The following is a 12,388-nucleotide window of genomic DNA, read 5'->3' on the forward strand; positions in this document are numbered from 1 at the left end:
AGGTGATGCTCACGTCGTGAGCACCTTAGGCTCACGTCGTGAGGTCGTGACTTGACCCATAAAACTTCCTAGAATACGTGCTCACGTCATGAGGCTTCATTCCTCACGTCATGAGTTTGGATCTGACAAAAAATGAGTATTAAGCTCCTAATCCATTAAGCCTTAACATGGGACAGTCTAGAGGGTCTTCCTTGACCCCAAGGACCATAAAAATCAAAGCTTTTTAGTCACATATGTCCAATACATGACTTAAACACTAGTTAGGTCAAAATATGGGTATAACATCAAGATTCAAACTTGGAACCCATGACTTAAACACAGAAATATTTTAAATCAACAAAATTTGCAGCAGCACACAACAGGCAACAATTATGAAATCCACCTCCAAAACCAACTACATAAAACATGACCATAGGCAACATCTCCAAGGGGAAATCGATCACCAAGTTGTAACTTTGACTGTATTTGAATCCAAAAACCATAACTTTGACTTTATTTGAATCCAAGAACCACATCAGATCAAAACTGAAATATAACCTAACAAGTAACAATCACTTTGATGAATAGGGGCTAAAACATAAGGGGTAGGATCAACAAAATCAAGCCAAAAAAATTGATGGAGAGAGCGGCACCAATCGAGGCTAAAATTAATCTGTAACGATCCACAAAAATGCTTACTTTGACCATCATGCTTGAATGCTTGTTTGGGATTGGGATTGGGATTGTAACGCCCCATTTAATGAATAAACAAATTAATAAATTTATGAATGTGTAGTGATCCAAAAATGAATAAATAATAATAATGTAAGGTGATGGTATCGAGGGTTAATTGTCACGATTTTAGAAGTTGCGGGTTAAAAGTGTAAGTTCTGGATTAGTTTTGTAAGTATTTATGAAGGCAGGGACTAAATGGTAATTTATAGGACTTTATTTGAAGAGATTTTAGAGGCTAAGGGACTGTTTGGTAAATTAGGGATCGAATTTGAAAGGAATTATGGAATCAGGGTTCAAATGGTAAATATCGGACTAAATTTGAACATAAAAGTGTGATGAGGGGCTGAAGTTGGATATTTTGGATCGAAATGTGGTGGAGCACGGGATATACCCGGTAACCCCCCTTATTCCACTGTTACATTGCCAAACCCTAACTCATCCCTAACCCTACTATGAAGCATCAGCGGCCTCCACCTTATTTCCCCACCCTAGCGTCGCCATTCCCTTCGTTGACTCGCCACCAGCGCTACTCTTCTTCCGACGACGACCAACGCTGCTAGGGAGGTCTCCGAGGCCGGAGCACCTATCGTATCCGTTCCATCACGTTTTGTTGAAGGCGTCGCAGCCATGCGACCTCGCTGTGATGCAAGTGCTCTCCGACAGCCACTTGTCGTCTTGAGGCTTCCGTGTGGGCTGCGGTTTAAGTCGCCACCAATGATCCACGGTTTTTTCGTGGCTCGCGAGGTGGTTTCACCTAGGTGGAAGGTCCAGTCGAGATAGGGTTGTGAAGAACCACCATGGTGGCCATCCATGGTGGCTGTCGTCGTCAACGCCACCGCAGACGCCGCTGTTGTCGCTAGCACTGCCGTTTCCGGCGCCGTCTCGTGGTTGGTTCACCGGGAGCTGCTGCCAAACGTCGTCGCCACTGCCACCCCAAGACCATCGCTATTACCACCTTGAGCCACCGGGTGGGTGGCTTGGATGTAGTATGCAATTTAAAGTTTATGCGTGTATGCTTTGTCTAGCCGGAAAGTCGAGAAGAGCCGCCACCACCACCGTGAGGTGGTGGCTACCGCCACGTGCCACCGCCGGGCACCACTAGGTTGGTTGTGTGTGTGTTATGTTAGTTAGTGTTTGTGTGTTTATTTTTGGTTTAAGGCATTGTAATTGTAATTACCAAAAGAATAATGAAAAGAAAATCAAACCACCACCGTATGGTGGTGGCCGCCGCCGTTGATCACCACTACCCGATGTGGTAGTGGGTGGTGCCCCACTAGCAAAACCCTAATGGACCTAGCAAAACCCTAATGGGCTTAAAGATTAGTTTTGGACCTATTAGGCTATGTTTGGGTGGGAAACCCTAATTCTTAATATGTGGGCCTTGGAGTTATTGAGTCCAACTTTTGGGCTATTGGGATTGGATTGTGTATTAAGCCCAATTACTACATATCATTTATCTAGTAGAGTAAAGGACTTAATGGATTGAGTCCTTAATGTGTTAAGTGAGAAACACTTAACCCTAATCGTCATTTTATGTGGCCTTGTGTTGGGCCTTTCTAATGGACTTTGGTGATTAGGCTATTGTTGGGCTTTCCTAGAACAAGTAATTGGACCACAATAATTGGATGGTCTTTAGGGTAAGGCCTATGCGAAAGACTTGGGCCTAATTTGGAAAATTGGGCCATTGATGGGCCATAGTTTGGGCCTTGATGAGCATGAGATATTGGACCATCAAAATGTCAAGTATTGGACCAAGAATAGATGGTTGGGCCTTAAGGCAAGACCATGTAGAGACTTGACCCCAAGCATGGACTTATGAGTATATGTGATAGAACCCAATTATTAATTGGCTGTTATTTTGATGTTGACAAATTCAGGAATCTGTCATCCAACAGCTAGGGTTTTGTCAGTAGGACTTCAGCGGTGTGAGGTGAGTGTCCCTTCAGTAGGAACGGGTATAAGGTACCAATGTTGGCCCGATTATGTAGTATTCCGGGGCGATCCCAAGAAGTATTTAGGTATGCTTGATGTCTTCGTGATTCATGCATGTTTATGTTATGTGTTATATATTCCGGACTTCAGTCCGATGTCGGGCAAGCCCGATGCAATATATGTGATTATGTTATATGTTTATATTTATGTTATGTTCAGTTTATACCGGACTTCGGTCCGATGCCGAGCGGGGCCTGATGTAGTGGGCGGGGCCTAAGTTATTCCGGACTTCAGTCCGATGCCGGGCGGGGCCCGATGCAATGGGCAAGGCCCAGTATGTGTTATATGTGTTATTGTATGGTAGGTAGTAGTTTGGGGGAGCTCACTAAGGTTCGTGCTTACAGTTTTCAGTTTTGGTTTCAAGTACTTCTATTAGCAAAAGGAAGGGCTCGGGATAATCGCATGGCACACACCACCACTTTCGTTCTAGGATTGATTGAGACTCTGATATTTTATCATTTGGTTTTGATACAGTATTTGATATGTGATGCGACATGGACCTCCGGCGAGTCTTTGGGTCTTCTGCTACTGCGGAGATCTGCTAGTCACAATCATAGAGATGCGTTAGAGTCGCCCCAGGGACTATGGGAGCGGACTCTGACGATCAAGTTAGATCAACTGATAGATCTGAGATGGTCCTCCATAGCTGGAGAGAACCATCTTGGCACTGGTGGTGGTGTATGGTGGCTGACGGCGGCGGGTGGCGGCTGAGCCACCCGGCCGGAGTATAGTGGCGGCTGAGCCATAGGGGAAGATCCCTCTCCATGCAAGAGGTACTGTTCATTATATATGGGATAATTAGGTCAAGGGGAATTAGGTCAGGCCTTGGGCCAGGCCAATTCAGACCCAGCTAGCAAGGAGCTAGGCAAGGCCGCCCGGAGGCGCCGAGCGGGACTGGTGGGCGCGCACCAGGAAATACTGGCAAGGAGCGCTAGGCAAGGGAGCGCCAGGCTGGGTCGGCAGGAGAGTCCCCAGCATGGCTGGCAAGGGAGCACCAGGCAAGGCTGGCAGGAGCGTGCTAGGCCAAGCTGGTGCGTTAGAGTGGTCTAGGCCATGCTAATGGACCATATATCATCAAGTCCCCCCAGTTTGGTGTTATTGGTGCATGGCCAATGACATCAGACTGAGCTAAGTCATATAAACTAGCAGGAAAGTCCCCAGCAGGGATGGCAAGGGAGCGTCAGGCGAGGCTGGTGCGCCGGAGCTGTCTAGGCCATGCTAGTAGACCATATATCATCAAGTCCCCCCAGTCTGGTGTTATTGGTACATGGCCAATGACATCGGACTGGACTAAATTATATAAACCAGTAGGAGAGTCCCCAGCAAGGCTGGCAAGGGAGTCCCCAGCAAGGCTAGCATGGGAACGCCAGGCAGGGATGGCAGGAGCGCGCCAAGACAGGCTAGCGTGCTAGATCAGTCTGGTCCATGCTAATGGACCATATGTCATCAAGTCCTCCCAGTCTGGTGTTATTGGTACGCGGCCAATGACATCGGACTGGAACTAGTCATATAAACTGTGCGTCGTAAACTCCCCCTAATCTGATGCGATTGGGATGCTGACAATCGGATCGGACTAGGTAAAGCACCAATACATTATAATAGAGAGAATGACCGAACCTCGCCCACAAACGTCGTGGGTTGTGCGATGAGCCAAACATTGCTTATGCAGCTTGAGCTGGCTTGGTACTCCTTCACTGAGAGGAGTGTGATCCGTCGGTGCAATGCAATGTAACTGTTGTTGGCAGTGTTATGCGGAGCAAAGATGCTAATAATGTTATTACGGAGCGGGTTCTCCCCTTAATCATGTTCTCAACAGACTTGGCAGCCCAGATAGCTGCCTCTAGAGTATGTGTCTGACGTACTGGCACCTCGTACTCCCATGGGAGTCCCTTCGCATACCGGTCCACCTTTGTCAACTCGTATGGGACGATACGCAAGGCAAACTTCATCTTATCGGTGAAGTTATTGATGTATTCATCAACTGACATGCTGCCTTTCGTCAATGTCAGAAACTTGTTCTCTAGTTCCAACAGATTTTGAGCCGAACAGAACTTGCGTTTGAACTGCACCAAGAACTCTGCCCATGTCAATTGCAGTGGCTCATTAGGGCTTAACGTCTTCCCTAGAGTGTTCCACCAACGAACGGCTCCACCTCAGAACTGACGCACTGCATAGATAGTTTGCAACTTGCCTCTACAGCCACAAGTCATGAAGGCTAACTCCATTTCGGAGATCCAATCCATAACTCCAATCGGATCCTCCTTTCCATCGAAGGTAGATGGTTTGCAAGTTAGAAAGTCCTTGTACTTGCATCCCATTCCATCATTCCTTCCATCATGGTTGTCTTGCCTAACTATCGGTGGGTTGGCTTGACCAATAGACCCACTGAAGTTTCCACCTTCCGAGTGGCCTTCATTTAATTCAGGCTCATCCACACGAATTGACAGTTCTTCACGATTCTGTTGAAGCAACCGTCTAGTTTCATCCATCTGACGATCCAACATCGTCTGAATCATCATTTGCACACCAACCATGGTTATTGGCTCTGGCGCTGCTGCTACGACAGGTATTTGTTCAATCACGGGTGGTTGATTCCTGTTTTCATCAGCATTTCCAACTCCACTCCTTGTTCTCACCATTTTGATCTACACACCGAATAAGGTGAAATTAGATCCTCAATCACGATAGATATTCAAATCAACCTTATCACTCCGAAACGTTTACATGCTAGTTCTAAATTCGTAGACGTACGTTTAGAATCCTACACACATAAGGTTTCTAGATCCAGTCGGCAACAGACCATAGATCCGAACAAATAATATCATATATGGCAACATATAACATTTAGCACATAAAGTATTTTAGGCAACTTTCCTAAAATAAACTAGTGCTCGTGTCTAAAACATAACAGACACAGATCTCAAAATTTCACTTAGCATTATAAGTTTAAGTCTAGAAATCCTACAAATTCCTAGTTCGCTTAAACTAATGCTCTGATACCAACTGTGACATCCCCAAAATCTCGGCCAGAAAAGACCGATTTTCATTTATGCTTTTAAAATAATTTCAGAGTAAATCCTTTTGATTTGAAAGAGTTGCGGAATTTGTTCCCAAAAACAAAACATGATAAAACAATGTTTACCAAAGCATTTCATAAAAGAAATGTATTTTCAGTATATAATCAAAACTCGGGGTGTCATGTTCCGATACAGACCAATAAGCATAAACGATAACATTACAAGTCATTCAACAAATATATACATATACAGACTTGTAAACAAAACAACTTGATGGTTCGGCCATCTTATGCCCTTGCGCCACTTCCTTTAATACAAATAAAACTGAGTGGGTCAGGCTTGGGAGCCTGGTGAGCATATAGGGTTTTCAACCCACAATAAATAATTATATTTAATATCCACCAACCAACAATAACCCAATTACCCATTCCCGTTATTCTCACTTTATGTCCCTAAGACAACTAACATAAGGGACCTAGTCTAAGAATATTTCATCGGGGCGACAACACATGCTTCGGGGGTTCCTCAGCAATATAAGTCAAATAAGGCAACCATGAGGGGGATGGAGTACAGCGAATGAACACCCAAGTTCATTAACACCTACAGGTGGCGAACCTGCTAATGTTCCACAAGACTATCTAGAAAAGTCCGTGGTCGTCATCTAAACTCCGCTAGATGACTAAATCAAACAACAACGAGGCCTTTCATCTGTTTATTACACTCCAACTATCTACCCATGTTCTACCCAACATATTAGTAGATAAAAATATACATTTTTATACATAGTTTCAAAACCTGTATAGCATGCTTTGATCAATACATATTCCACATAACAGATGAGGCACACAGACATAACACGTATTTCATAGAAAACAAATCAGATCCATGAGATAGAAGAGAGTGAATATACATTCACACATATAACACAAAATATACACATAACATGTATTTCGTATAAAATACTTTATAATTATGCGTTAGAAGAAAGTGACCACACACTCACACCTATAAACAACAATATACTTAATACACTCAAACCATACTTGTATTATTATCGTGTTTATGAAAGGTAGTATACACTCACTTGATCAGAAGATGATCGGACAGCACTATGACTTGCAGAAGTAGTAATTCTCAGCAGATCTGGAAGATCTTCACAAAAATCGAACTTCTCGCGGACAGAGCTTCGGCTCGGGAATCGCACTTCTCGGGATCTTCGGGATCTCGGGACTTGCTTCGGGCTCGAGAATATTACCGGGGTTTCGGGGTACTTCTGGCACGCAAATCGAGGTAAAACGGGAGAGAGAAGAGAGAAAAATAGCAAATGAGTCGGCTGCCCTCGCATCCTATTTATAGGAGGCTGGAGCCTCGGAGTACGCGGGGCGTACTGCTCCGAAATCGTCACTGCTTACGTATCCGAAGTGCTCGAGTGCGAGTGTCGACATTCCTCGGTATACGTGGGGCGTACTTCGGATGAGTCCGATGACTCCTCTTCGGATAATGTCGGATTTTCCAATTAAATTTAAATACAAATTATTTAATAAACTTCGAAAATTCATATCTTCTTCATACGAACTCCGTTTTCGACGTTCTTTATATCCACGTGAAGGTGAGACTACGCTCTACAACTTTCGTTTAGACTTTGTCGGCTAATTTTAACTTTATTTTTATTATTTATTTTTAATAGGCCGGGACAGAAAAACTTCGTTATAAATTCATAACTTCTTCGTTTGACGTCCGTTCTCGCCTAACTTTTCATCGCTTCGATACCAACAACGAGACCTTCGATCCTCGTTTAGATTGTTTCGGCTAAAAACCTCTCGATCTCAAATCGAGTATATCAGGCTGCATATCGCTAAGCCGAAACTTCGATAAATCATAACTTCCTCATCCGAAGTCAGATTTGGGGGCTCTTTATATATTTGGGAACCTCGTTTCAACTACTACAACATTATCCAAAGATATTAAGTTTATTTTACACTTAAATTTTGACGCTTATTTTTATTCTTAACTAATCAAACCACATAATTAAGCAATTAAGCACAAAACACATAATACTCAAATAATACAATCTTATTATTTCAAAACGGGTTACAAAGGTTAACCTAGACTATTACATTGCTAAAAATGGCAAGCCCGGAAACACAGGCGTTACAATTCTCTCCACCTTAGAATGATTCCGTCCCCGTAATCACACATCAACAAACAAATGCGGATAGCGACTCAACATGTCACTCTCCGTCTCCCAGGTGAGATTCGGCCCATTCGTGTGTTTCCATCGGACAAGCACTAACCCAACCATTTGGCGTCGCAACTTTTTAGTCTTTCGGTCAACAATTGCCTCTGGTTCTTCAATCAACCTTTTGTTCTCATCAATTCTCAATTCAGAAATTGGAATTACATCGGGAACTTCTCCCGTGAACTTCCTCAAATAACACACATGAAAAGTGTTGTGAGTTCCATTCAGTTCTTCTGGTAGTTCGAGCTTGTAAGCTTGGTTCCCAATCCTCTGAAGAACTTTAAACGGTCCAATAAACCTTGGACTTAACTTTACCCTTTTACCAAATCTTATAAGTCCCTTCCACGGCGAGACTTTAAGCAAAACCGAATCTCCAACTTCGAAGGTCATCGGTCTTCGCTTCTTGTCAGCATAGCTCTTTTGACGATCCTGAGCTGCTAACATTCTTTCCCTAATTATTTTCAACTTTTCAGCAGTCTGATGGACCATCTCCGGTCCCATAAACTGCTTTTCCCCAGCCTCAAGCCAACAAGACGGCGTACGACACTTCTGTCCATACAAAGCTTGATAAGGTGCCATCTTAATGCTCGAGTGGAAACTATTATTATATGAAAATTCTACCAAAGGTAGATGTTCATCCCAATTACCTAGGAATTCCAAGGTACATGCTCTCAGCATATCTTCAAGTGTTTGTATTATTCTTTCACTCTGACCATCAGTCTGCGGATGGTAAGCTGTACTTAAACATAACTTGGTACCCATTTCCTCTTGTAGACTTTTCCAAAACCTTGAGGTGAAACGGCTATCACGATCCGATACAATCGTTAACGGAACACCGTGAAGCCTCACAATTTCCTTTACGTAAGAATTCGCAAGCCTTTCCATAGACCATTTCTCCTTGGCTGCTATGAAATGCGCACTCTTAGTGAATCGATCAACGACCATCCAAATCATGTCGTGACCATTCTTTGTTCTGGGCAGTTTAGTGACAAAATCCATAGCAATGTCTTCCCACTTACCCATAGGCACGGGCAATGGTCCTAAACTCCCGTACGGTTTCTGATGTTGTGTCTTTACTCTCGCACAAGTCACACACTCAGCCACATACTTTGCAACATCAAGCTTCATCGTCGGCCACCAGTAGTAGGGTTTTAGGTCCCTATACATTTTAGTGCTACCGGGATGAATCGAGTACATGGTTTTGTGAGCTTCTTCCATCAGAAGATCTCTAATTCCTCCTGACTCAGGTACCCAAATACGATCTTGGAATACCTTCAGTCCATGACCGTTTGTACCAAACACCAACGTTTTACTCAAACGTTCCTCCTTTCGGTCATTTTTCTCAGAAGCTTCCTCTTGAGATTTCTTTATACTCTCCATAATTGTCAAGACAACTTCTATTCTCAACACTCTTGGCCTCTTCCTTTCAAGATTGACTTTCCGACTGAGAGCATCGGCAACAACATTAGCTTTACCAGGATGGTAAAGTATCTCACAGTCGTAGTCCTTGAGTAACTCTAGCCAGCGTCGTTGCCTCATATTCAATTCTTTCTGATTAAAGAGATATTGGAGACTCTTATGATCAGTGAAAAGTTTGCACTTTGTGCCATAGAGGTAATGCCTCCATATTTTCAGAGCGAAAACTACCGCTGCCAACTCCAAATCATGAGTTGGGTAATTCTTTTCATGCTCCTTAAGCTGTCGAGACGCATATGCTATCACCTTTTCTCTTTGGGTCAAAACACAACCCAATCCAACCCCAGACGCATCGCTATAGACAGCGAAGTCTTCAACTCCATCGGGTAGAGAAAGTATCGGTGCCTCGCATAGCTTCTTCTTTAGCTTCTCGAATGCTTCTTTATGCTTATCACTCCAAGCATAAGTAGCTCCTTTGTGGGTCAAAGTTGTTAATGGAGTAGCAATCGAAGAAAAACCTTGGATAAACCTTCGGTAATATCCGGCTAATCCTAAAAAGCTTCGGATCTCCGTGGGACTTTTCGGTTGTTCCCACTTCATCACAGCTTCAATCTTTGCTGGATCAACCATTATCCCTTCTTGGTTGACCACGTGACCTAAGAATTGGACTTCACGAATCCAAAAATCACACTTAGAGAACTTTTCATACAACTTCTCCTTCTTCAATACTTCTAACACTTCTCGCAAGTGTCTGCCATGCTCCTCCTGGCTTTTCGAGTAAATCAGAATATCATCTATGAACACTATCACAGATTTATCAAGGAACGGATTACAAACCCTATTCATCAAATCCATGAATGTTTCCGGAGCATTGGTTAGTCCAAACGACATAACCAAGAACTCGTAGTGTCCATATCTAGTTCTGAATGCAGTCTTCTCGATATCTTGCTCTCTTACTTTTAGTTGATGATATCCTGGCCTAAGATCGATCTTCGAGAAATAGCTCGAACCTTGCAATTGATCAAATAGGTCATCAATCCTCGGCAACGGGTATTTATTCTTTATTGTTGCCTTGTTCAGCTCTCTGTAATCGATACACATTCTCATACTTCCATCTTTCTTCTTCACGAATAACACCGGAGCTCCCCAGGGCGATGAACTAGGTCTAATGAAACCTTTGTCCAATAATTCATGAAGTTGCATCATCAGCTCCTTCATCTCCTTCGGTGCTAATCGATAAGGTGCTTTTGCTATTGGCGTGGTCCCTGGTAAGAAGTCTATTATGAACTCTACTTGTCTATCAGGTGGTAATACATGAAGATCTTCGGGAAATACTTTCGGATAATTACACACCACTGGAATACTCTGCATCACCTTCTTTTCCTTCTTAGCATCAATCACGAATGCTAAATATGATGTACATCCCTTGGTCAAACACTTTCTGGCTTTCATTAGAGAAATGATTCCAGAATTTACTCGCCGCTTGTCCCCGTACACCATAAATGAATCCTTCCCAGGCGGGTTTACTTTAACTATCTTCTTCTTGCACAAAATTTCGGCATCATTGGCGCTAAGCCAATCCATTCCCAACACGATGTCGAAACCATTAACTTCGATAGGCAATAATTCCTCGTGAAACTTATTCCCATTAAGGTCGATTAAGATGTTTTTCATACGATGGCTAACAGGTACAAACTTGCCACTAGCAACTTCGACTAATAAAGCATTATCTAGTCTATCAACAGGCAAAGCTAGCTTTCTACCAAACTCATGCGAAATAAAGAAGTAGTTGGCTCCAGAATCAAACAATATTTTAGCAGGTAATTTGTTTACGAGAAAGGTACCTGAAGCGACATCAGCTTCATCTTTCGTGGCCTCAAGTGTCATCTGGAAGGCTCTCGCCTTCGGATTTGGTGGAATGTTGGGCCTAGTTGCCTCCTTATTCTTCGGACAGTCTTTCAAAATGTGCCCCTCTTCATTGCAACCAAAACACATCCTTTTGTTGTTCGGACACTCATTGGCAAAATGTCCAACCTTTCCACACTTGTAGCAGGTTACATCCTCGCTACATTTCCCAAAGTGCTTTTTCTTACACTTATCACACCACTTCGCTTCGCCTCCTTTTCCTCCACCAAACTTTTTCGAATCAGATTTCGAAAATTTGCTTTTCTTACCGGAACCAGATGTTCCCTCAAACTTTCTCTTCACACCAACCTCAACCTTGTCGGTGGTACTCCCCTTAATCATGTTCTCAACAGACTTGGCAGCCCAGATAGCTGCCTCTAGAGTATGTGCCTGACGTACTGGCACCTCGTACTCCCATGGGAGTCCCTTCGCATACCGGTCCACCTTTGTCAACTCGTCTGGGACGATACGCAAGGCAAACTCCATCTTATCGGTGAAGTTATTGGTGTATTCATCAACTGACATGCTGCCTTTCGTCAATGTCAGAAACTTGTTCTCTAGTTCCAACAGATTTTGAGCCGAACAGAACTTGCGTTTGAACTGCACCAAGAACTCTGCCCATGTCAATTGCAGTGGCTCATTAGGGCTTAACGTCTTCCCTAGAGTGTTCCACCAACGAACGGCTCCACCTCAGAACTGACGCACTGCATAGATAGTTTGCAACTTGCCTCTACAGCCACAAGTCATGAAGGCTAACTCCATTTCGGAGATCCAATCCATAACTCCAATCGGATCCTCCTTTCCATCGAAGGTAGATGGTTTGCAAGTTAGAAAGTCCTTGTACTTGCATCCCATTCCATCATTCCTTCCATCATGGTTGTCTTGCCTAACTATCGGTGGGTTGGCTTGACCAATAGACCCACTGAAGTTTCCACCTTCCGAGTGGCCTTCATTTAATTCAGGCTCATCCACACGAATTGACAGTTCTTCACGATTCTGTTGAAGCAACCGTCTAGTTTCATCCATCTGACGATCCAACATCGTCTGAATCATCATTTGCACACCAACCATGGTTATTGGCTCTGGCGCTGCTGCTACGACAGGT

Source organism: Lactuca sativa, chromosome 9 (genome assembly GCF_002870075.4).
Source record: "Lactuca sativa cultivar Salinas chromosome 9, Lsat_Salinas_v11, whole genome shotgun sequence".
Classification (NCBI taxonomy): domain Eukaryota; kingdom Viridiplantae; phylum Streptophyta; class Magnoliopsida; order Asterales; family Asteraceae; genus Lactuca; species Lactuca sativa.